Raw genomic sequence first — 25,663 nt, forward strand, 5'->3', positions numbered from 1 at the left:
CTTTTGGCTAACAAAAATGTATCAATCAAGTTTTAAATGTTGCATCCGGTTGTCCATCCATTTGTCAAATAAATTTAGACCCTCCCCTACAACACTAGTTAAACTCCTTGCAAAGACATTAGTCCCAGCTCTGTTGGTGTGCAACCTGCCCATCTTGAACAAGTCCCTCCTGCTCCAGAACTGGTTCCAATGCGCCATCTGAATCTAAAGCACTCCCGCCTGTGCCATTTCTCCAGCTACATGTTAACCTGTTTTATCTTAAAATTTCGAGACTCAGTAGCACATGGCATTGGGGGTAATACAGAGATTACTATCTTTGAGGTTCTGCTTTTTATTACAAGTGCTTCTATATTTTTAATTTTTTTGCATACTCATGTATTTTAAAGCAGGACATTGATTTATTTTGGAAAATTGGAAAGACTCCATGGAGGTATTTTTACTAGGGTCACTGAGAGGTCTGGCTTTGAAAACAAACAGTTGCTAGAAGGCATCTGTTTTCAAATAATTACCCAGAAGGGGTTGTTTTTGACTTGGGGAAGATGTTTATAGAGAAGCAACAGGTCAAGATTTATGGAGGTCAGGAGGCTTGTCTCTTGTGACATTGTTTATGGTTTTGCTTTGGACAGTGAGTTAGGATATGGACAATGGTTTGAAAATACAGTTAGAGAAAACTTGCCAAGAAGAACAAGTCACCCTAACTCAGTTTGTTCCAGCAGTTTAGGAAAAGCCTGCCAGGTTTCCATCTTATGAGGAGCTGGAAATCAAGTGTAAGAAGCAGACTGAAATTGTTGCTGCATACCTCCTATAAGGTCTGTCTCTGAAATCTCTGTTGCTGCATTTCCTGGAAGCCTACCCAAACTGACCTTCAACATCGCCTGAAAAGAACTGTTCTAGGGAAATCCCAGTGACAGCCATCTATAAGCACTTGGGCCACCAAACCAAAACAAAAGACATCTTTCCATATCTTCTCTTTCTTCTTCAAGAATTAGCAAGTATTAAACCCAAGTATTTTTTCGTGTCTTTTTTTTTGGAATAGAGTTCCAAAACACAAATCCTTTTTTTTTTTGGTTAACTGATGTATGTGCGTATATGTGTGAATGTGAAGGGCTAAGTTAAAAAGGGAACTTTAATATTTTAACCTGTGTCTTTATGCTTTACTTCCTTACTGTTTAAGACTTGTTTTATAATAAACTAATAATTTTGTTGTTATTAAAGAAACATGGTTGGTGTGTTTTATTCTGGGAAAAATAGCATATATGATTGACCATATCAGTAAGTGGGAAAATTTAAATATATGTTGTGACCTGTGGAGAAGTGGAACTGTAATAAACAGTGCGCCCCTCCTGCTTCGGGCATAACATTTTTAACTTCCTCCCCAGCTCCTAAAACCTGACAACAGGATGTAAACCCTTTTCCTTCCTATGTCATTGCTTCCCACATGGGCCTTGACATTAGGCTGTTCCCTTTCCCCTCCCAAAATATTCTGCATCCTCTCAGTAATGTTTTTTTACCCTGGCACCAGAGAAACAACGTACCATGTGGGACTCATGTTGGTTATGGCAGAAACACCTGCGTGTCCCCCAACTATTGAATCCACTGTAACCACCTCAATCCTACACTCTGCTGCACCTCACTGTGCAGTCCTTTTCCCCATGGTGCCATATTCCAGACTGCACCCTTTTGAGGTGCTGTCACCTTCACAAAATTGAAAACTGGTTTGTGAGAGCCACACTTTGGAGGTCTCTTCCTAGCCTTCCAGGTGGCCACCCATTTCTGTGACTGTTCTGTGACTACCTTTTGGAGAGCATGATCCACAAAAGTATTAGGTTTTTAAAGTCTCTCCATCATTGCTGCAAATTTTTCAGTAAGATCTCCTCACTAATCTTAATGCTCTCTTATCTGCGGTCCTCTCAATGTAAGAAACAAATATGCAGGACAGGATAAGGCTAGTTCTGTTGCTTATATTTGTAGATGCTACCAGAAGTGAAACAGCATAGCCATCAGCCAATTTGCAGCAATGTGTTCCCTGTCTCCAGATACCTTCAAGTTAAAGATCAAAGTCAACTTGTTGTGTTTAACTTTTTTAATGAGAAATAATTAGCATTGAAAAATTGGGGCAAGTGTAGTGTGTGATGTTCATGCATTAAAAAGAAGTGGTTGTAAAATACAGCACAGGATGAATACTCACACAATCCTCAACATATGCCAAACAGAAAATTCTGCTGAGACTGAGGACCTAGACTCAAATGGCCACTGATCAGTGGAATTGCAAATCTAATGGGCTCCTATCAAATCCTAAAAACCCACAGAGTGTCTGTTTCAACCCAGCTCCAAGAGTCTGAAAACTGAAATGCAGTGCTGTCTCAAGTCTATCCCCTAGAGCCTTAAGGGCAGCAGTCTGTGCTTTCAAGGAGGAGATATGGTGGATGGGGTTGGGGGAGTGGAGGGGGATAGGTAGGGTCACAGAGCAATGAAGTTGATTCATGTTCAGTTGATGTCTGGGATGTGGAAAATGCTTCTGTGATATTGATATATATGGGGGAAGTAGACTACCAATGTAAACCCCTGCTACCTCCCACTCATCCAGAGAGATGGACCTCAGTGTCTGCACATCTTGGGAGATGGGCCTCCTCACCTGCATATGGGTGTGATGCTCATCAAATATCACTTTTTTTAGAGCAGAGCTTCCATGAAATTTGGTTCTGATGCCTTCTCAGTCAAGAGCAGTTGTATTCACAATTTGGCACAACCAAGTCTTCTTCCACTCCTCACTCCTCCTGCTCCCTCATGCTGTATGAACCTACCAGTGCTAATTCCTCATCTTCTTATCTTTCTCCTTTCAAGTGAAGATCCCTGAGCTGGTGAAAAAACGATGAGTGATACCTTCCTTCAGATTGCTCTGGATACTCTTTTTACTGCCTCCCTCCTGTGCGACTCCAGAAACCTGGTCCTGCGCATCCTTATTTGCTCTATAGGTCCTGTCAGAGGTCGGCAAGCTGTGTGCACTTTGGCCCTTTTGTGCCAAGGAATGTATTGAAACTGCTGGTACATGTCCCAATGAAGCTGCAATGAAATTGCTGGACACCTGATCGTTATACAGTCTGTTCTGATTTTGTTTTTACCAAGTGCACAAAGTAGTTGAAGATGTTCACAAAGGCTGGGGAAAAAAAATCACATACCTGCTGGTTCTCAATAAAATTGCTTTCGATAAGTTTCTTTCCCTCACTCTCTGCCCTCAACCACTCCCGAACACCAGTATTATACTCCCATTTTACATTTGATTTCAGCTCCTGGCAAGCCACACAATATGTTAATGAGCTGACATGAATTATAGTGAGTGCAGTATCACATACCACCAGCAGACATAAGCCCTACCCAGCAGCCTTCCAGTTTTGACACAGGTCTGAGAAAATTCATAAATTGTATATTTACCTGTTAACATATTAATTGCTGGGAATTCTGAAGGTCTGCAAGAGGCTTTACCAAACTGTCATACATATTTTACAGCAATTATCATAAGAGTATTGGGAGAGAGCCTTTGACTTTTTGATTGGTGGAGTAGCAGATAGTGAAGGGGACTGTCAGAGAATACAGCAGAATATAGATAGATTGGAGAGTTGGGCAGAGAAATGGCAGATGGAGTTCAATCAGGGCAAATGCGAGGTGATGCATTTTGGAAGATCCAATTCAATACAGTAAATGGAAAAGTCCTGGGGAAAATTGATGTACAGAGAGATTTGGGTGTTCAGGTCCATTGTTCCCTGAAGGTGGCAATGCAGGTCAATAGAGTGGTCAAGAAGGCATACGGCATGCTTTCCTTCATCGGACGGGGTATTGAGTACAAGAGTTGGCAGGTCATGTTACAGTTGTATAAGACTTTGGTTCGGCCACATTTGGAATACTGTGTGCATTACAAAAAGGATGTAGATGCTTTGGAGAGGGTGCAGAGGAGGTTCACCAGTATGTTGCCTGGTATGGAGGGCGCTAGCTATGAAGAGAGGTTGAGCAGATTAGGATTATTTTCATTAGAAAGACGGAGGTTGAGGGGGGACCTGATTGAGGTGTACAAAATCATGAGAGGTATAGACAGGGTGGATAGCAAGAAGCTTTTTCCCAGAGTGGGGGATTCAATTACTAGGGGTCACAAGTTCAAAGTGAGAGGGGAAAAGTTTAGGGGGGATATGCGTGGAAAGGTCTCCACGCAGAGGGTGGTGGGTGCCTGGAATGCGTTGCCAGCGGAGGTGGTAGACGCGGGCACGATAGCGTCTTTTAAGATGTATCTAGACAGATACATGAATGGGCAGGAAGCAAAGAGATACAGACCCTTAGAAAATAGGCGACAGGTTTAGATAGAGGATCTGGATCGGCGCAGGCTTGGAGGGCTGAAGGGCCTGTTCCTGTGCTGTAATTTTCTTTGTTCTTTGTTCTTTGACTTTGTGGTAGCATTATTGCCTCTGAGTGAGAAAGTGAACCACAGTGTCGGCAAATGGAGACCAGAGGTTCAGCTCTGAATTTTGGGTTGACATCCAGTGGGATACCCACACAACTATTCCCCACCAACCCTACACTTCCCCGCACCCCCCCGCCCACCACCGCCCCCACAATAGTATGGATTGTGGGAAGCCATAAAAATTTCCTGCTGCACAGAATTAACCACCCTATCAGCTAACGTAAAGATGGTTACGGCCATTGAAGGAGGGCCTGTCATACTGTGAAGCAGCATACAACTCTTTCTGCTACTTCATACTGTTCTCCAAGGGAAAATACAAAAGCAACATAAGATTCTTAGCATTAGTTCATTCACAATAATAGGTTTATTGACATTAAGTTGAAAATGGTTTTAAAATTGCACGAAGAAGAAAAGGAACACATTTTCCTTATGTTAATCTGTGTAATCCTTGATGCACTCTTTTACTATTTAGTTTTATGTTACAGTTTAAAATTTTCCAGGGAATCAAGTGCATTAGTGCCTTAGAATTTATCACGCCCTGTTAAATCCTGTTCATGAGGGGATTAAAATCACAGATTTTGTAAATTCAATTTAGTTAATGGAAAAATTAATGGCTAAATGTTAAGGGAAAAAACTATTAACAGTAGATTGTTTGTTTTAAGGATTAGCAAATTCCCTTGCAAATATTAATTCTTTTAAAACTCGGAAAAAATTAATGTAAAGGTTCTCTCAAATTGAAGTTAATACAATCCACCAGTATTAATAGAGATTATCATTAAATTGCTTTTAGTGTTTCCTTTTGCTATTATGCAATCATTTTTTTCTGTAATTGGTACTAATGCTTTTCTTATGAAACTATCTTGCTATTCCCCAAATAAAGGTGGAATGTCTTACTGATGAGGTTTCTGAGAGATTGCTTTGATTGTAATTCTATGTAACTATTAAGGAGTGTGAATACTTAATGCCTTGGGAATTGCAGGCAGCTATGAGCAGCTGATTTGTTTGCTTATTTACTTGTGATATTTATGATTTGGGCAACTTTGACAACAAAGGATGACACAAGAAGCCAGAAAGGTATCTCCAACACAGAAGGTAGCTTTATCATAATATTACAATACTATTTTGCCTCAGAGGAAAGAACTAAATGTCCAACGGGAACTAACAGACAATAGTATTCAACATCAAATTTTGCATATAGATGAATGAACAGCACCCTCTAGAGGAAACATTTTAAAGTATTAAAAATGAATCATGAATTCAACAAATATTCAATTGGATAAATATTCTGGACTTTTGATTTTCTCATTAACAATAAGTGAGCAGCCAGGTTGAAATAACTGAGGTTGAAAAGAGAAAACAAGTCAGGAATTAGTGATTTGGCTGTGCCCAACTTCAGTTTGGCGACTGCAGAAAAAAGGAAAACTGAGAGAAGTATGGAGTTATACAATTTTGAAATTCAGAGAAAGAATGAGTTGGAGTTGGAGCCCATGTGAGGAATCTTGATCTTAACCCAGTGGAGATGTAACAAAAAAGTGAGTGTCTGTAGAATGGAGCTGAGAAGGAAGAATAGAGAACCACTGACCACAGGATAATTAAAATTGTAATTGCAAGAATTTTCTGTCAGAAAGGAATCTTGTTTCATGTAAGTATAGATTGAAAAATCAGGTATGGAGATCAGTGTGCCTAATTTGTGGAGATGCCTATTTTGTGGTTATAGATTTTAGTGACCAGGAGATTGGGAGTGCCACAAATCAGTTCCACTGGTTTCCATGCTGGGTCTTTTAATTTATATTCTTCTTCATACTGGGAGTGTTGCCACACTGAATTTACCCTATAATGTTAAAAAATAAATTAAAGATTAAGTGATTCACATCAGAGTCAGTAAACCTACGATTTCTGTACTCCAAATCGCTGCAGCTACTTTTACCTCCACAAGTCTGCTTTATCTCTGGAGTTCAAGGATTGACCTCTGTTATGAGTCTGAGCTTGTAGTATTGCATTTCCCTTTAATATGAAGGCTCAGCTTGGTAATAGACTTCTAGAATGCATCATTATCACTCTGAACATAAACTTTTGATTGACTACAATTTCCAAAATCCAGTTTAAGGCTGTTATCTTTTGCTCGAACTGGGGTTGATAGGCAGCTGACAAATTGAAATGCTGATATAGTCATAAATTGCTAGTCTCCTTGACAATAATAAAACATTCATGGTACATACACCGCAGACTTCTTTTTGAAGTATGCAACATATTTAAAAAAGAGGATGAGGAATTTTTATGATTAACAACATCATTGGCTTATCACAGAAAATGGCAGGATTTTATGTTTGCCGCCACCTTGGCTTGACACTTAATATTAAATTACAAAACTTGCAGGAAGTGGTTAATCTTACAGATACAATTGCATATTGTGTGGCTAAATAAACCTTCAACACAGGAACATTTCACATTAGAAAGTCTCTGCAATTTTTTTATTAGCCATTTTCTCCTCTTATCTTGTGAAAGTGTTGACTCTTACTGGGGTACATTTCTACATACAATGATGGCCTTTCTGCACCTTATCTGTTAATTTATGGACAGAAAATTATGGACAACATACCTGCAAATTCGCAGTATGTACTTTCAGTCAGCGAAGCTTCCTGTTGGAAGTGCACATGCATAAAACATACATGAAAGGACAGGTTCATTTTTTTAGTAAACCTTCAAGTATCATAATGTATCTTCCATATGATTCCAGTTCATCACAGGCTGCTTTTCCTACAAGAGTAACATGGTGTGAGCTGTGCACCTCTTCACTGTTAACAGCAGAGTCACTGCACCTATGAGCAGGTTGTGCAGCTCTGGAAGAGCATTTACAATGGCCTTTTTTTCAGTTGAAACACTTCAGTTGCATCTGGTACTGCGTCTAGTGATTCAGTTAAAAACTGTTAACTCACCCAATGTGGGTATGTAGTGTTAGTTTTCAAACATGAACTCTGACTGCTACTATAGCTGGCATGTCAATTTATGGCTTAACTTATGTTTGACAGGAAACAATATAAATTTACAAATCTCACTTGAGGATTTTCAAATGCCAACAACTCAAGTCACTTTGTTCTAAATGTAAGAAAAGATTTGATGAGTAAAAGTATCAGGAAAAATTTTCTTCACAACTACTACCCATGATCTACGTTTCATTTTTAAATTAACTTTAAAGCCATAAATAACCATTTGTTCACTGCCATAAAGATAGGAATATGACCAGTTGAAAGTGTAAGCTGCTGATGTACAGAGCAGATTGAACTACATTTTTCTCCTGATGTAAACCATTATTAAAAAATGCATAGTATTAAAACTGGTGAGAAAATGTGCTTGTGTAAATTCCTTTAAAGCTAATATCATCTGAAGATGATTATCTCCCGACTGTAAACAGCAAATATGCAAATAACAAATGTGCCAAGGGAAAAATACTGCTAAATGCTTGTTGACAACTTGTTAATATTAGGTCAGTTGGATCTTTTTCAGCAGAAACTCTTGGGTGCTTTCCTAAAATTGGAAACAATTCTAAAGGGTAATACTTCTTCCAATCAGACCTGACTTTATTCCTAGAGTTGAAACTGCTGAGCAGTATGTTTGCCTCTGTGCGTAAAGCTAAAGATTGTTATTTTTTAATTAAGTCATTATTAATCAATGACAGTTTACCTAAACAGCACATCCTTGTCTGCAATCACAGAGAAAAATGTTTTCTGAGGAATGTAGGTGATCATCTTGTTGTCATTTATCGCCTAACTCCCACCTCATACATGGCCCCTTGGTCAGCTATGGACTCCGTGCTTAGACCTTACCTTGCTTTGTGGAGCAGCAGCTCAACATTATGTACAAAAGATGCTAGTGCATTTTCCCCTGGATATACCTACAACCTCAGCATTGTAAGCCTTATATGAAACAAATGCGTACTGCATAAATAGTCATTGCCTTCTTCTCTACTATACTGTACAAAAAAACTGAGTTGTTGCACTTTCCTAAGAAATGCTATGCAATGTAAACCCCTCCTGTGCGCTTGTCATCCACATGTGCACTTCAGCAGAGACTTGAACTTGGCTTCAATTAGAAGTTCACCTCGTGTCTCTCAGGCTTTGCTGCTCAAAGGAAATAAGGGACACTTGAACTATAAAAGGTTACATTTGTGAAAAAAAAATGCTTACGCACTAAAATAAATTACATTGCAGTGTGCGAGTACTTATTTTACAAGGAAGGTCCTTCTCAGTTATTAGAATAGCATAGCCAAACTTGACAGCATCTTTGGGCATTTCTGATCATAAGGACTGACATTTACCAACTTCAGCTATGCACATCACAGATTATTATTATTATATCCAATACTTAGTCACTGGCAGCAGAATGGGTGCAGTGCCAATTCTGGGCTATGACATAACAGAAGAGCAGATGGCAGCGAGCTGCAGAAAGGTAGTGTTAAGCTCATAGGATGCTCAGCATTCTGCTTACTATCTCAGACCAAGATAATGCCACAGAAGGCACATCCTTTTGAAATTCACCATAGAATAGTGCTTGATAAGGTTCAGGCTGAGGAAAGAAACATTCATCGAGTTATGTCACTTGTCATGGGAAGCTTTCTCACAGTGTCTATTGACACCACTATGTCAGCCAATAAGTTAGAGGCGGGGAACAATTTAAGACAAGACTCAGAGCAAGCAGTATATTTTACAGGAAGCAACATTTATTTACTCAGCAAACAGCAAATCAAACAAACTCTATTTTCAGATGTCTATTTCAAGAGTCTCTATAAGCTTCAGGAGAGAGAAGTTAAGTATAGCTAAAACTTCAGCAATTTCTCCAGTAAAATGCAATGTGGATGATAGTTACATATTACAAACTGATTATTTCTCCAGAAAAAAATCAGTGAGTGGAAGGGAAGTTACATAATACCAATCATGTATGCAAAATTAATCATTTACAGCTGCTGCCTGGCAGGCTGAATGTTTCCAGCATTTTCTAGCTTTATTCAAATGTAATGTAACACCACTCTGTCAGCCATTGAGTTGGAGCTGGGTTGAGGCATATGGCAGGACTTACAATAGAGTTCATTGTACAGTAAACAGAGTCTATTTAAACAGGTTCTCTATATACTACAGCAAACAGAATCTATTTATTCATCAAATAGGGTTTACTTAGACTCTGCATTAATTACAGCAAACTGATCTCATGACCAAAACTACAGCAATCTCCCAATAAAAGCAGGATTACATTTCAGCAAAATTCAGTGATTGAATGATATTTAGATAATACAAAAGATGTGTGTTAGGTCAATTCGAGTCACACAACACTGCAGTCTCCAGGTGTGACTGACAGGGAATTTCCTGATCGTCTCCGTTCTGGCTCAGAATAGTTGTGTCATGATATGCAGCCAAACTGTCCAGCTGGCGGTAATGAAAGCAATTGAGCTATAGGTGAAAATCAGGGTAAGCACTGCTCTCAATTTCTATGCCACCGGTAATGTCGAGGCACCCACCATTGACTCAATGCAATTGTCAGCTTTGCAGCAAACTGTTGTAGTTGTGACATGATTGATCCTCTTTACTGGAAGGCATAGGAGTTCATTGAGCTCTGCATGGCCCTCAGCAACAGAAATCAAGGAAACTTGGTTTCGACCAAAACAGCCACTTTCCAAAGTGCAGGGCATTATTCACAGTTTTCTTGTAAGCTTCCTCATAATCCAGAGTAGTATATAGAGAGGAAAGACTTCAATTCCCAGAGCATGCAGATAGTTAATGACCAACAGTTGAAAATGATATCAATGCAACTATTAGGAAGTATTGTCATGCAGGCCCCCACCTGCCAAGAATGTGGCACATTAATTTTGCCACATGGATATTAAAACTTCAAATTGTTGCTGGGAAGAAGAGAAGGCCTACTACAAGGGCTGCCAGACTGGCTGGAAAGACATTTTGCATATTAACAGGCAGTACTTGAAAGGACAAAGGGGCTATTCCCTGCTCCAATTTAACCATTTTTATCTGCAGCACCTGTGGAAGATTCTGTCACTCTAGAATTGGCCTTTATAGCCACTCCAGGTGCTGCTCCACAAACCACTGACCACCTCAAGGTGCTTACCCATTGTCTCTCGAGACAAGGAGGCCAAAGAAGAAGAAGGAGAAGAATTTAACCCACAATGGACCTTTGATCACCAGGTATTGTGTGCAGAGGAGACTTTCCAAGGTCTGCCAGGACAAGACAATCCACAAGGGCCAGGACTGGTGAGGTGAGCTGGTCACATGACTAACTGGTTTACAGGTTTTTTTGAAGTTGCCACAGAGAATTTGAACTCAGAAGGCAGTTTTGCTCCTGGAATAAAGAACATCTCTCTCCTGTCTGCTCCCATCTTTTTCTCACCAGCTTCAGAATCCATTGACGACACATGAACCCCAAAAGATAAAAGTCTCCTACAGTGAACAAGGTTTAAGAAGAATACTGGGCCCTAACGAAAAGCAAGAACTACCTACAAGCTAGGACTCTACAGTGAGCTCGAAAAACTGTAACAACTCTTCAGATATTGCCTCAAACATTTCCACTTTACTTTTCTTCTGCTCTTTTCTGTCTCTACTTGCATGTGCGTATCGCATATGCATGCTAGCGTGAGGCATGGCGTGTATCCATAGGCGTTAACCAAATTAAAGGTTTTAGTTTAAGTTTTAATACATTTTGCCTTTCTTCTTTAAACCTAAGAAAACCTATTTGCTCATTTCTTTACCTTATGATTGGGAAGTAGTGAACAAGGATTCACCAAGGGGGAGCTAAAAACAGTGTGTTTAAAAAATAAAATCCTGTTACAGTAAGATCAGGTGAAGGCTGAGAGGGACCCCTGGACACCTTTCTTACCTGGCCATAACAGAAATGTGGGTGCTGGTGTCCGTAATTGACCCACAGACAAACGAGAGAAATTGGAAGTGGGAAGCCAAATTGTTCCCAATCAAAAAAGAGCAAGATTAATACCAGTTTTCTTGTGGTTGTGTGTGATTGAATGCAAACATGTCTGCAACTGCTCTCCAAGCCAGGGTAAAGTTACTTGGGATAAGTTAAAAGCACTGTCTATGAAGGAGTTGAGGAAAATGGCTGAGCAGTGTGGGATCACTGTACGTGGCAAGGCTAGGAAGTCTGAACTCCTAAGGCTAGTGGCCAGCCATTTTTCCCTTGAATCTGAATATGCAGAAACAGGGTTAGAAGCAGAATCTGACATGGTATTGTTAGCAAAGATACAATTGGAACAGAGGAAATTGAATCAGAAGACAGAGAAAGAGAAAGAGAGAGGCAGGAGAAGGAGAAAGAGAGAGCCTTCCAGAAGGAATGTGAAGAAAATGAAAGACAGGAGAAGGAACGAAAGAGAGAGGAGAGAGAGAGAGAAAGAATATTCCAGAAAGAATGGGAAGAAAGAGAGTTAAAGCAGTTTGAGTTAATTAGGGGGCGACAGACTAACCCCAGTGAAAGCATGGCCAATATGGAGGAGCATAATTCAGGGCTGGGTACAAAATTGCTAAAACTTGCTCAACTACTTCCAAAATTCAATGCGGAAAATGTGTAGGCATTTTTTGTATCTTTTGAGAAGCTGGCAAGGCAGCTAAAATGGCCAGCTGAGACCTGGCCTCTTTTACTACAAAGCAAGCTAACTGGAAAAGCCCATGAGGCTTATTCACTTTTCCAGATGAGAGTTCATTAAATTATGAATTGACCAGAAATGCTATCCTCGGGTCAAAGAACAAAGAACAGTACAGCACAGGAACAGGCCATTCGGCCCTCCAAGCCTGCGCCGATCTTGATGCCTGCCTAAACTAAAACCTTCTGCACTTCCGGGGTCCATATCCCTCTATTCCCATCCGATTCATGTATTTGTCAAGATGCCTCTTAAACGTCTCTATGGTACCTGCTTCCACCACCTCCGGCAACAAGTTCCAGGCACTCACCACCTTCTGTGTAAAGAGCTTGCCTCGCACATCCCCTCCAAACTTTGCACCTCTCACCTTAAACCTATGTCCCCTAGTAACTGACTCTTCCACCCTGGGAAAAAGCTTCTGACTATCCACTCTGTCCATGCCGCTTATAACTTTGTCAACCTCTATCATGTCGCTCCTCCACCTCTGTCGTTCCAGTGAAAACAATCTGAATTTATCCAACCTCTCCTCATAGCTAATGCCCTCCAGACCAGGCAACATCCTGGTAAACATCTTCTGTACCCTCTCCAAAGCCTTCACGTCCTTCTGGTAGTGTGGCGACCAGAATTGCACACAATATTCTAAGTGTGGTCTAACTAAAGTTCTGTACAGCTGCAGCATGACTTGCCTATTTTTATACTCTATGCCCTGACCGATGAAGGCAAGCATGCCGTATGCCTTCTTGACTAACTTATCCACCTGCGTTGCCACTTTCAGTGACCTGTGGACCTGTACGTCCAGATCTCTCTGCCTGTCAATACTCCTGAGGTTTCTGCCATTAACTGTATACTTCCCACCTGCATTAGACCTTCCAAAATGCATTACCTCACGTTTGTCCAGATTAAACTCCAGCTGCCATTTCTCCGCCCAAGTCTCCAACCAATCTATATCCTGCTGTATCCTCTGACAATCCTCATCACTGTCCGCAACTCCACCAACCTTTGTGACGTCCGCAAACTTACCGATCAGACCAGCTACATTTTCCTCCAAATCATTTATATATACTACAAACAGCAAAGGTCCCAGCACTGATCCCTGCGGAACACCACTAGTCACATCCCTCCATTCAGAAAAGCACACTTCCACTGCGACCCTCTGTCTTCAATGACCGAGCCAGTTCTGTATCCATCTTGCCAGCTCCCCTCTGATCCCATGTGACTTCACCTGTTGTATCAGTCTGACATGAGGGACCTTGTCAAAGGCTTTACTGAAATGCATATAGATAACATCCACTGCCCTTACTTCATCAATCATCTTCGTCACTTCCTCAAAAAACTCAATCAAATTAGTGAGACACGACCTCCCCTTCACAAAACCATGCTGCCTCTCACTAATAAGTTCATTTGTTTCCAAATGGGAGCAAATCCTGTCCCGAAGAATCCTCTCTAATAATTTCCCTACCACTGACGTAAGGCTCACCGGCCTATAATTTCCTGGATTATCCTTGCTACCCTTCTTAAACAAAGGAACAACATTGGCTATTCTCCAGTCCTCTGGGACCTCACCTGTAGCCAATGAGGATGCAAAGATTTCTGTCAAGGCTCCAGCAATTTCTTCCCTTGCCTCCCTCAGTATTCTGGGGTAGATCCCATCAGGCCCTGGAGACTTATCTACCTTAATGCTTTGCAAGACATCCAACACCTCCTCCTTTTTGATAATGAGATGACTGAGACTATCTACACTCCCTTCCCTGTGCTCATCATCCACCAAGTCCTTCTCCTTGGTGAATACTGATGCAAAGTACTCATGTAGTACCTCGCCCATTTCCTCTGGCTCCACACATAGATTCCCTTCTCTGTCCTTGAGTGGGCCAACCCTTTCCCTGGTTACCCTCTTGCTTTTTATATACGTGTAAAAAGCCTTGGGATTGTCCTTAATCCTCTTTGCCAATGATTTCTCATAATCCCTTTTAGCCCTCCTGACTCCTTGCTTAAGTTCCTTCCTTCTGTCTTTATATTCCTCAAAGGATTCGTCTGTTCCTAGCCTTCCAGCCCTTATGAATGCTTCCTTTTTCTTTTTGACGAGGCTCACAATATCCTGATTTATCCAAAGTTCCCGAAACTTGCCAAACTTATCCTTCTTCCTCACAGGAACATGCTGGTCCTGGATTCTAATCAACTGATGTTTGAAAGACTCCCACATGTCAGATGTTGATTTACCCTCAAACAGCCGCCCCCAATCTAACTTCTTCAGTTCCTGCCTAATATTGTTATAATTAGCCTTCCCCCAATTTAGCACCTTCACCCGAGGACTACTCTTATCCTTATACACTAGTACCTTAAAACTTATGGAATTATGGTCACTGTTCCCGAAATGCTCCCCTACTGAAACTTCGACCACCTGGCCGGGCTCATTCCCCAATACCAGGTCCAGTACGGCCCCATCCCTAGTTGGACTATCTACATATTGTTTCAAGAAGCCCTCCTGGATGCTCCTTACAAATTCTGCCCCATCCAAGCCCCTAGCACTAAGTGAGTCTCAGTCAATATAGGGGAAGTTAAAATCACCCACCACTACAACCATGTTACCTTTACATCTGTCCAAAATCTGTCTACATATCTGCTCCTCTACCTCCCGCTGGCTGTTGGCAGGCCTGTAGTAAACCCCCAACATCGTGACTGCACCCTTCCTATTCCTGAGCTCCACCCATATTGCTTCGCTGCATGACCCCTCCGAGGTGTCCTCGCGCAGTACAGCTGTGATATCCTCCTCAACCAGTAAAGCAACTCCCCCACCCCTTTTACATCCCCCTCTATCCCGCCTGAAGCTTCTAAAGCCTGGAACATTTAGCTGCCAATCCTGTCCCTCCCTCAACCAAGTCTCTGTAATGGCAACAACATCATAGCTCCAAGTACTAATCCAAGCTCTAAGTTCATCTGCCTTACCTGTTATACTTCTTGCATTGAAACAGATGCACTTCAGACCACCAGTCCCGCTGTGCTCCGCAACATCTCCCTGCCTGCTCTTCCTCTTAGTCCTACTAGCCTTATTTACTAGTTCCCACTTTTTTTTTAAATTTCACTTGCTGTCCAACTGCTCTGGTTCCCACCCCCCTGCCACACTAGTTTAAACCCTCCCGAGTGACGCTAGTAAACCTCGCTGCCAGGATATTTGTGCCCCTCCAGTTTAGATGCAACCCGTCCTTCTTGTACAGGTCCCATCTGTCCCTGAAGAGATCCCAATGGTCCAGATATCTGAAACCCTCCCTTCTACACCAGCTGTTCAGCCACGTGTTTAGCTGAACTATCTTCCTATTTCTAGCCTCACTGGCACGTGGCACAGGGAGTAATCCCGAGATTACAACCCGAGAGGTCCTGTCTTTTAACTTTCTACCTAACTCCCTAAACTTACCCTGCAGGACCTCATCACTCTTCCTGCCTATGTCGTTGGTACTGATGTACCAACAACCTCTGGCTGTTCACCCTCCCCCTTCAGAATGCCCCCTGTCCGTTCAGAGACATCCTTGACCCTGGCACCAGGGAGGCAACATACCATCCTGGAGTCTCTGGGTCATATGGATTAGTACCTGAAGCTTATTGCCAAAAGTTTAGAACACTGAAGAAGAAAGCTAATCAAACTTATCTGGAGTTTGAAAGAAGTATGCAGCTGGCTTTTGACCAGTGGCTGAGGGCTCTTAAAGTACAGCTCTGCTATGAGAATCTCAGGGAAGTAGTTCTGTTAGAGGAATTTAAAAACGCTCTCCCACTCTCAATCAAGACCCATGTTGAGGAGCAGTGGGTTCAGAGAGCCTGGCAAGCAGCCGTTCTGGCCAATGAGTTTGCTTTAATCTATAAGTCAGTTTCTCATGGGAAATCAAACTCGAATCAAACACACAAATCTGAAAAAGACAAAGGGTGGGAAGGTGATCTACACCCAGGCAGTCCTGGGAGAGAAAGGAAAGCAGGTGACACAGGAGGCCCTCCTCCAGCCATTAAAGAAGGTGCTGTGAGCAAGAGTGAGACCCAGAGACCTGTGTGCTTCCATTGTAATAAAGCAGGGCATTTAAAAGCTGACTGCTGGAAACTAAAGGTAAAACCAATAGGATTAATCAGGGCATACCCGCTTAGTGAAGACAGGACCCTGATGGAAAGCACAACAGAACAAGCTGTGGCTTTAACTGCAGTAAGAGTGAGACCCAGGAAGCTTACAGCTGTGAGTGCAAGAAAATTGAATAGGATTCCTGAGGGTTATCTCGGTTTTGCGTCTGAAGGGAAAGTAACCCCATACTCCTCAAGTGGGTCAAGGAAGCCCAAAGAGATTCTCAGGGACACAGGGGCCACTCGATCCTTTTTACTGGGTAAAGGCCTGACCTTTCCCCCAGAGAGTGCAGTGAACACTAAAATGGTGGTGAATGGTATTGGAGGGCAGTGTATGCCCGTACCTGTACACCGGGTGCACCTGGAGTACGACCTAGTTTTGGGACCGATGACCATATAGATTGCCCCTAGTTTGCCTGTGGACGGGGTTGATCTGCTCCTAGGTAATGATCTGGTGCGGTGAAGGTGGTAGTCGCCCCCCCCAACCCCCAGTTGTGAAAAAAAGACCGCAGGAGGTCAGAGAGACAGGGCAGTGGCAGGAGACAGTCCCCTAAATGTGTAGTGGATCAGGCCATGATCAAATCAGCTCCCTCACAGGAGACTGCATTGGCACTGCAGGCAAATGACCATGAGGTCTGCCTGACCGAGACTTTCTGTGGACAGTTAGAAGATCCAGAGAATGAATTAAATGGACTTTCCTTAGCAGAGGCTCAGCGAGCTGACCCAGTATTGCAAGAGTTCGCACAGGCTGCCCAGTCTGAAAGTGAAACAGACGGAGTCCATGATTGCTACTATTTAAAGAATGAGGTACTGATGAGGAAATGGAGTTCTCCTCACAGAGCTGAGAGCAAGGAGTGGACAGTAGTTCACCAGTTAGTGGCGCCACAGAGGTACCAGAGAGAAATATTAAGAAGGGCCCACGAGACTAGAGAGGCTGTACATGCCGGTATACGATAGACCAAAGCCGGCAAAAGACAACAGGACAAACCTCCACAAAGATGTGGTGGAGTACTGCAGGAGTTGCCACATGTGCCAGGTTCAGGGGAAACACCAACCTACAGTGAAACTTGTACCCCTAAGTCCTGTGCCGGTGTTAGGAAGACCCTTCAGCAGAGGACTGGTGAACTGTAAGGGACCCCCACCGAGAACAAAAGGGGACAGGCAGGCACACGGCTGGCAAAAGTTTAGAAAGAGAAGGGGAAAAAGTGACCAAGAGGGCAGGTTAAAGGAAGTCCGGGAGGAATCCTGGATGAAAACCCCTACTGTCCGGTCAACCAACTCCAAAAAATTTGAAAATTTCGACCCCACATCCTCCTATGTAAATACAGACTCTAGAAGCACTCCACCAGAGTTGCCAACAGCATTTACATGAACCTGCAGAGACAAAGAGAGACCTCTAGGGGGCACAGAACCCATGAGGGTGATGCCTCACCTAGTTGAAATGCCACAGGAGAGTGCAGTTAAGTCTGCACAAATATCTACAGGCAGGAGTGTTCCAGAGAACAAAGGAGAGATTAGCAAATAATCCTTTCCCACAGTCAGAGAAAAAGGGAACCATCCATACCCTGAAATCAAAAGTCTTTGTATGACTCAGCAAAACACTGAAAGAGAGTTGAGGATAGACCCAATACTAACTCTCCTGAAAGAAAAGTGACCTCAACAGAACCAACACTCTAGGCAGTCATGGCAATGGCCAAACTGAAGAAAAGCTTCCCCAAATAACCACACGGTTGCTGGGATGCCAAAAAGGGGAAACTAAAGTAGCACTGGCACCCAGAAAAGACCATTTTAATAAAATTTAGAATTCATGAATGAATGGAAATGAACGAGAGAAATGCATGGTTTTCTGTACCTTACATATATTTCTCTCAAATCTTTTAATGAACTGTGCCTTTTTTTCAAATCGCATTTCATTCCCCTAGGTGTGGAGGTGTCATGCAGGCCCCCACCTGCCAAGAATGAGGCACATTAATTTCACCACATGGACATTAAAACTTCAAATTGTTGTTGGGAAGAAGAGAAGGCCTATTGCAAGGGCTGCCAGTCTGGCTGGAAAGACATTTTTGCATATTAACAGACAGTACTCGAACGGACAAAGGGGCTATTCCCTGCTCCAATTTAACCCACAACGGACCTTTGATCACCAGGTGTCGTGTGCAGAGGAGACATTCCAAGGTCTGCTAGGACAAGATACTCCACAGGGGCCAGGACTGGTGAGGTGAGCTGGTCACATGACTAACTGGCTATTGCAGGTTTTTTGAACTTGCCACAGAGAATTTGAACTCAGAAGGCAATTTTGCTCCTGGAGTAAAGAACATCTCTCTCTTGACTGCTCCCATCTCTTTCTCACCAGCTTCAGAATCCATTGAAGACACATGAACCTCAAAAGATAAAATCTCCTACAGTGAACAAGGTTTAAGAAGAATACTAGGCCCCAACGAAAAGCAAGAATTATCTACAAGCAAGGACTCTACAGTGAGCTTGAAGAACCGTAACAACTCTTCAGTTATTGCCTCAAACCTTTCCACTTTATTTTTCTTCTGCTCTTTTCTGTCTCTATTTGCATGTGTGTATCATATATGCATGCTAGCATGGGGCGCGGCGTGTATCCATAGATTGTTACCGAATTAGAGTTCTTAGCTTCAGTGTTCGTACATTTCAAATCATTCTTTGAAAAGTACTGGTGAGTAAGTAGCTAGATAATTGGTTGAAAATTGTAAGAATGAACATCCACAAGGGAAAGTGCTAAATAACTAATTTCTGCCAGGAGAGATGAGCAAATTTGTGAGCTTTAAATGAAACCCAGATGCATCCATCAATGTGAAGGATAGTTAAGTTGTACAAAGTGAACAAGTAATCTTTAATACTTAATCTAAAGCTGGAAAATATGACCTCTTGGGGAATCTTTTGCCCAAAGGGTGAAAATAGGAACTAAATGGTGCTGCGCTAATAGACACAACTGTTTGAAAGTTTGGATTTAGCCCACTATTTTGTTCCTGACTGTTGATTATCATCATTTGAATTTGCCTGGTGGCGCTAAACCAGACACCTGCAAGTTTAGCACTCAAGTGCTGATTAAATGCAATTTTTGTGGAACAGTGTACGTGGGCTCCTCATACCCACTTCCATAAGAAGAGGAATAGGCCATTTAGCCCCTCAAGCCTGTTCCAGTATTCAAGGAGCTCATGGCTGATTTGCAATCTAACTCCCGCTGCCACATATCCCTTAAGATCTTTGGCTATCAAAAATTAATCAAGCTCAATTTTAAAATTAACAACATATCTTGCACTATTTAGGTGACATCCTCAGAGAATTTGCTGAACAATTTTTGCTAAGGTGTTGATAAATTCTTGACAAAATGTCCCAGAAAATCTCCCAATATGTTCAGAGGTCCTCTTCACATATCCAGCACCAAGTGGACATGAAATGGTGAATATCCCTTTAAGTAACACTGGGAATCCTCAGCAACCACCTGTATGTTCCCAAATAACTGGTTGCTCTTGGAGAGGACATTAGGTTGAGTCGTAGCCACCAAAATGTCATGCACCCTCCTCAACGAGAGCTAGTCGGCATTTTAAGTGGCAAGAAGTCCCCATGAGCCTCCGGGCAGCTGTTTCTAATGCAGGCTTCAACTCCTTTACCAAACTGGAGTCTTGTACTAAATGTGAGTTAAACCAACATTTCATCTCAACAACCCAAACTTGGCCACATTGGAGGCTCTTTGACACCTGAATGCACTAAAGAAAATTGCCCCCCTTTCGCATCTTATACAATTTTTAAAAATCTAACCTAAGTATAAAGCAATTTAAATCAGCAATCTCTTGGACATTTGAGAAGAAATTTGAAAAAGCCCAATTCATAGCACTTTAGATTTCAGCTGTGTTTGGCATCTCACTGCTGTCATTAGCGCAAGTGGAATAAAATATAACCTTTCTGCATATTTCTACCTGAATTATTTAAAGGATCAATAACATCACTGTAAAGTTGTCATGATGTTTTTTTCTCTTTCGGTTGATAACCTTATGTCATGATGACAGATCACAAAACTTCACTTTCTAAAACCCATCGGCTGGTACAATAGTGATACTGCCATGACATGCAAATTTGCTCAGTTCTCTTTCTCCCCTTGTCATTGATTCCCATCCTTGAATGGACAAATTATAGTATAATCACTGATGAAAAATATTGATTTGATTAATATTTCAGATTTGTACAACCCTTCTGAGTGATGCTGAAAATACTAGGTTAGTAATGGTAGGCAAACTTCTATTTTATGTGAGTGGCCGATATTTTACGGCCTCCCCCTAACTAGCGGGCTGGTGACGGGGGACGGGGGGGCATAAAATTGTGTGGGAGGTGGGGGTGGGGGCTATTCCTGACCACCTCCCGCACCGCTGCAATTTTACACGGGGCGCCGGTGGCGAGAACCGGCCCGCCTGCCCCAGGCCAATCAAGGCACATAAGTGGCCAATTAACTGGCACTTAAGGGCCTCCTCCTGCCACTGTGGGTATTTTACCCTCAGCGGCCAGATGGCAAATGCCCCAAAAACCCTGCCTGGTAAAACCAGGTGGCCTTCTTGCAGGCTAGAGGAGAAGGAGCCCTCTTGATCGAGCACCCTATGCCCCGGGGAGAGCCGCTCCCAAAGCCCCAACCACCCCCAGCGCACAACACTCCCCGCCCCGCCACCCCCCCACTAACTGACCCCATTGACAAGCTGGAGCCCGGTCGATTGTCCCCGGTGAGGCCCTAAAAACTTACCTGAGTTCCGAGGCTGTCCTTCCTGCAGCCTCTGATGGCTGGGTGTAGTCCCAGCAGGGCTACCAGGAGTGATTGGCTGGCAGCTGCATGAGGTGGGACTTCCTGCCTCAAGGAGGTGGAAGTCCCATGCCAGGCCAATTAAGGGCCTGGGGAATGTAAATTCCCAGCCTGGCTCCCCAGGTCTGGCAGAGGCGGCCTCGCCACCGACTTTTCAGCCAGTGGGCGAGGCCTCCCGCCCAACATAAAATTGCAGCCAGCATCTTACATTATTTGGATGTGCCAGATACTGGTGATGTTTACTCAGCAAGTAAGACAGACAACAGGTATTACTTGCACAATTTATGAGGAATAAAATATATTAGACAAATCTTGTCTATTGTTAATTTTAGTGTAAACTTTCCACTATAGGCCTGAAAAGATTAACTTGCTATGAAAAATAACATACACAGTCCACTAAGAGCAGTATTGTACAACACTTGTGTTTCTCTGTGATGTAGATATTCAAAGAAAAATCACATGAGAAAAATGGTTGAAAATCTCAACACAGAAGACCTTGGTATATTTTGATTCTCTTTGCTATTTGGAATTTGGTTGTGATACAGCACACAAAAAATGTTGCATCATTAATTTAAATTGATATGAAATATTAATTGAGTTTTGATTCAAGTTTTACTTTTCATTAAATGGATAAATAAGGCCAGTTCATTTGTTATGATGCTATATATATTTTTGTTATGTGCTGAGGGGAAATGAGCCTCCTGCACTTGTATAAGTGCTCGAGACAGTGGGCTGAACTTTACAAGCCCTTTGGGGACAGACTGAGAGGGGTGGGGGGGCCTGTAAAATGGAAAGGGAAGGTGTGGGGGTGGAGTGGCCTCTGTCTTCCTGCCACCATGCCGTCTTGCCAGTGGCGGGGAAAATGGCGGATGGCCCTTCCACCCAGAGGCCAATTGAGTCATTTAAGTGGCCAGATAAAGTCCTCTTGCTGCCACCGCTGGCATTTTACCAGCAGTGAGTGGGCCATCCACCATGTGCGGAGACCACCAGGTAAATCCTGGTGTCTTGGCAGTGGGCTGGATGTGCGAGAGCCCTCCTATTCAGGCACTCTTTGGTCCAAGGAAGGCCACCACCCCCTCCCTCCCCCTAGCGGCAATAACTGCCCCTACAGCAATGGCTCCGCCTTCCCTCACAAACATCCCCGCCCCCTCCCACCCACCTCTCATCGAGGCCAGCCTGACTGGCTCCAGCACCCCCAGACTGCACTTACCACTTGCCTGGTTGGGAGGTCAAGTTCCTTACAATGCATCCACTTCTTCCAGGTGCAGTCCCAACAGTGGCCACTGCTCCTGAGATTGCTGAGCTGCCGGAAGCCCCGATGAAGACCAATTAGTTGCCTGACCCCGTAAAATGCGGCTCCAGGTCCTGCGGATTGCCAAGCCAGCATTACCCCCGGCTTTTGGGCCCATCGCCGGGAACCCTGCCTTGAGAACAAAATTCTGGCCAATGAGGGGAGCTATAATCCTAAAAATAGCTGCTTTTGTGCATCCATCTATGTTTCATTCAGTTAGTTACAACATTCCACTTCAACATGGAATTATAAAGGACATGCCAAATGATACTGAATAAAAATATGGTAGATGCATAAAGCAATGTACCAAAAATTGTTCACTTGTGAGTCAAATAGTTCTCAAATAACACTTGTTAAAATGCCTTTTTCTTAATCTACTGGTGTGAACATGAATGTTTTATTGCCAGCGTTATGCTTACCATCTGTACCATTTGTCAGAAGCATTTGAAACATTTACTTCTGAAATAAACTAAAATTTGTCAGTAAAATTATACAAGATTTGGTACAGAAAAGTAGCGGTAGCTCACTAGATCATAAACTATGCAATACCATAAATGAAATTAATGTCTGAAATCATTTTCTCTTACAACCAAAGAGATTTTCAAGTAAACATTATTATTTGTATATAGGCGTACACAAATCAACAAATTGTGTATTTATTTATAGATACAGCACTGAAACAGGCCCTTCGGCCCACCGAGTCTGCACTGACCATCAATCACCCATTTATACTAATCCTACATTAATCCCATATTCCTACCACATCCATACTAGGGGCAATTTATAATGGCCAATTTACCTATCAACCTGCAAGTTTTTGGCTGTGGGAGGAAACCAGAGCACCCAGCGAAAACCCACACAGTCACAGGGAGAACTTGCAAACTCCGCACAGGCAGTACCCAGAATTGAACCCGGGTCACTGGAGCTGAGAGGCTGCGGTGCTAACCACTGCACCACTGTGCTGTTTTTAGCTTAAATTTTCCAGGTAGATCCAGGGATAACTGGTTGCTACAGCATATGACTGCCTGCTTTTCTGCTGCACTGAATTAAAATTTCACAGGCGTATTTAATCACTGTTAATATCTTTAAGCAGTAATGAGTATTTGGGTGAACAACCATGCCACATTAAGAAATCTGATTATTGAATGATGAGACTAAAGGTTGTGTCTGTCAATCTTTAGCCCATTCTTAATGTCTTAAGACAGTTTTACACATGAGTTCTACTATTGATGTTTAATCACACTTAAAAGATTTTCGGCCTTTGTTTCCCCTTTGGCAATCACAGGCTGTGCATATGCAGAAGGAATTTGTAATGTAGGCAAGTGCTGATGTGCATTTCCACACAGATGTTAGTGTTGCTGCCATCTCTGCTCATGTACAATTGTTTGTTCCTGTTAGTGCCTAATAAATATATTAATACCGATGGTGTGCAGAGGCACTGAGGGTTACATGTAACTGAAATTTCATGTAAAAGCATAGACAATAATAAAGCCTTATGGTTCCATATCAAGTCTAGACAATACATAAATAAGGGTGAAGTAATACTGACCTTCAGAGTAAATTGCAGAATGCTTTTTTTTCCTTTGATGTGATGCAGAGGCAGGGCAAAGAAAGTGGAGAAGATATTTTCTATGTGCATGTATTGGCCTCTATTATGTTCTCGTAGCTTGGCAAGCAGCCACTACTCACAGAAATTTAATTGGTAAATACACTTGAGTTATGATTTAGAACGAAATTTAGTGTATCACACATCCCGATTATTCATTTCCAAGCACCTCGAGACAAGTGTCCGGAAGGAGCAATTAGGTGAATTAGTTTGCCTTCAAGTGTATCATGTTTCTGCATAACCTAGTAAAACTATGATCTTGAAATGACAAAGGAATCATTTCATTAATGATAACTCTGAAGTAGCTGTCACAGAAGGAGAATAGACATCTCCCGGCACTGGCTGCAATTTCAGTCTTTTAGCCAAACTGATTAGATGCTGTGAGAGATGATCTACCTGGTCGCTTACTTATTTCATATCTTCCTATTGGGTTATGGGTCATTTTATTGAATTTGTTGTCTATTTTTCAATTAAATTACTGAAGTCAGTTGGAAACCTACCAGGTTCAGGACTTCCTTTAATCAGGCTCTGAGAAACTTGGACTACCTCCATCAACCTTCGGAAAGCACTTGACACAAGTCAACTTATTCTTAGAAGAACAAGAAGCAAGGATGTCAGGATCAATTGAAGCGCAGATCAAACATTCACCAAAAATGCTGGAAACAGTCTTTAAAACAATAAAATAAAATAAAAACAAAACAGGAATTTGGGCCACCTCCAGAGAGCTTGAGAAAAAACTTGACGATCTGAATTACAGCACAGAAGCTGGCCATTCAGCCCATTGTGCTTTTGTCAGTAATAAAAACAAGAAATGCTGGAAATACTCAGCAGGTCTGGCAGCATCTGTGGAGAGAGTAGCAGAGTTAACGTTTCAGGTCAGTGACTCTTCAGAACACGAAAACCCTTCTTCTGAAGAAGGGTCTTCGTGTTCTGAAGAAGAGTCACTGACCTGAAACATTAACTCTGCTTCTCTCTCCACAGATGCTGCCAGACCTGCTGAGTGGTTCCAGCATTTCTTGTTTTTATTTCAGATTTCCAGCATCTGCAGTATTTTGCTTTTATTTTAGTGCTTTTGCCAGTGCTGGCTCTTCAGCTGGAGCTGTCTTGCTCTAATACCATTTCCACGGCTTGTCCCTGAAAACTATTTTGATTGCCATTTTCAAATACTAGTTTAATTCTCTTTAAAATGATGTTATTCACTCTGTCCCAATATCTACTTGTGGTGAACAGACACCTTTCCTATCCTGAGTGGCGTGAAACAGGGTTGTGTTCTCGCACCTACACTGTCTGGGATCTTCTTCTCACTGCTGCTCTCACATGCGTTCAAGTCTTCAGAAGAAGGAATTTTCCTCCACACAAGATCAGATGGCAGGTTGTCAAACCTTGCCCATTTTAGCACAAAGACCAAAGTACCGGAAGGTCCTCATCAGGGAACTCCTCTTTGCTGACGATGCTGCATTAATATCCCACACAGAAGAGTGTCTGCAGAGACCAATCGACAGGATTGCGGCTGCCTGCAATGAATTTGGCCTAACTCAGCCTCAAGAAAACGAACATCATGGGACAGGACGTCAGAAATGCTCCATCCATCAATATCGGTGACCACGCTCTGGAAGTGGTTCAAGAGTTCACCTACTTCAGCTCAACTATTACCAGTAACCTGTCTCTCGATGCAGAAATCAACAAGCACATGGGAAAGGCATCCGCTGCTATGTCCAGACTGGCCAAGAGGTGTGGGAAAATGGCGCACTAACTCGGAA

This window comes from Heterodontus francisci, chromosome 6 (assembly GCF_036365525.1).
Source record: "Heterodontus francisci isolate sHetFra1 chromosome 6, sHetFra1.hap1, whole genome shotgun sequence".
Classification (NCBI taxonomy): domain Eukaryota; kingdom Metazoa; phylum Chordata; class Chondrichthyes; order Heterodontiformes; family Heterodontidae; genus Heterodontus; species Heterodontus francisci.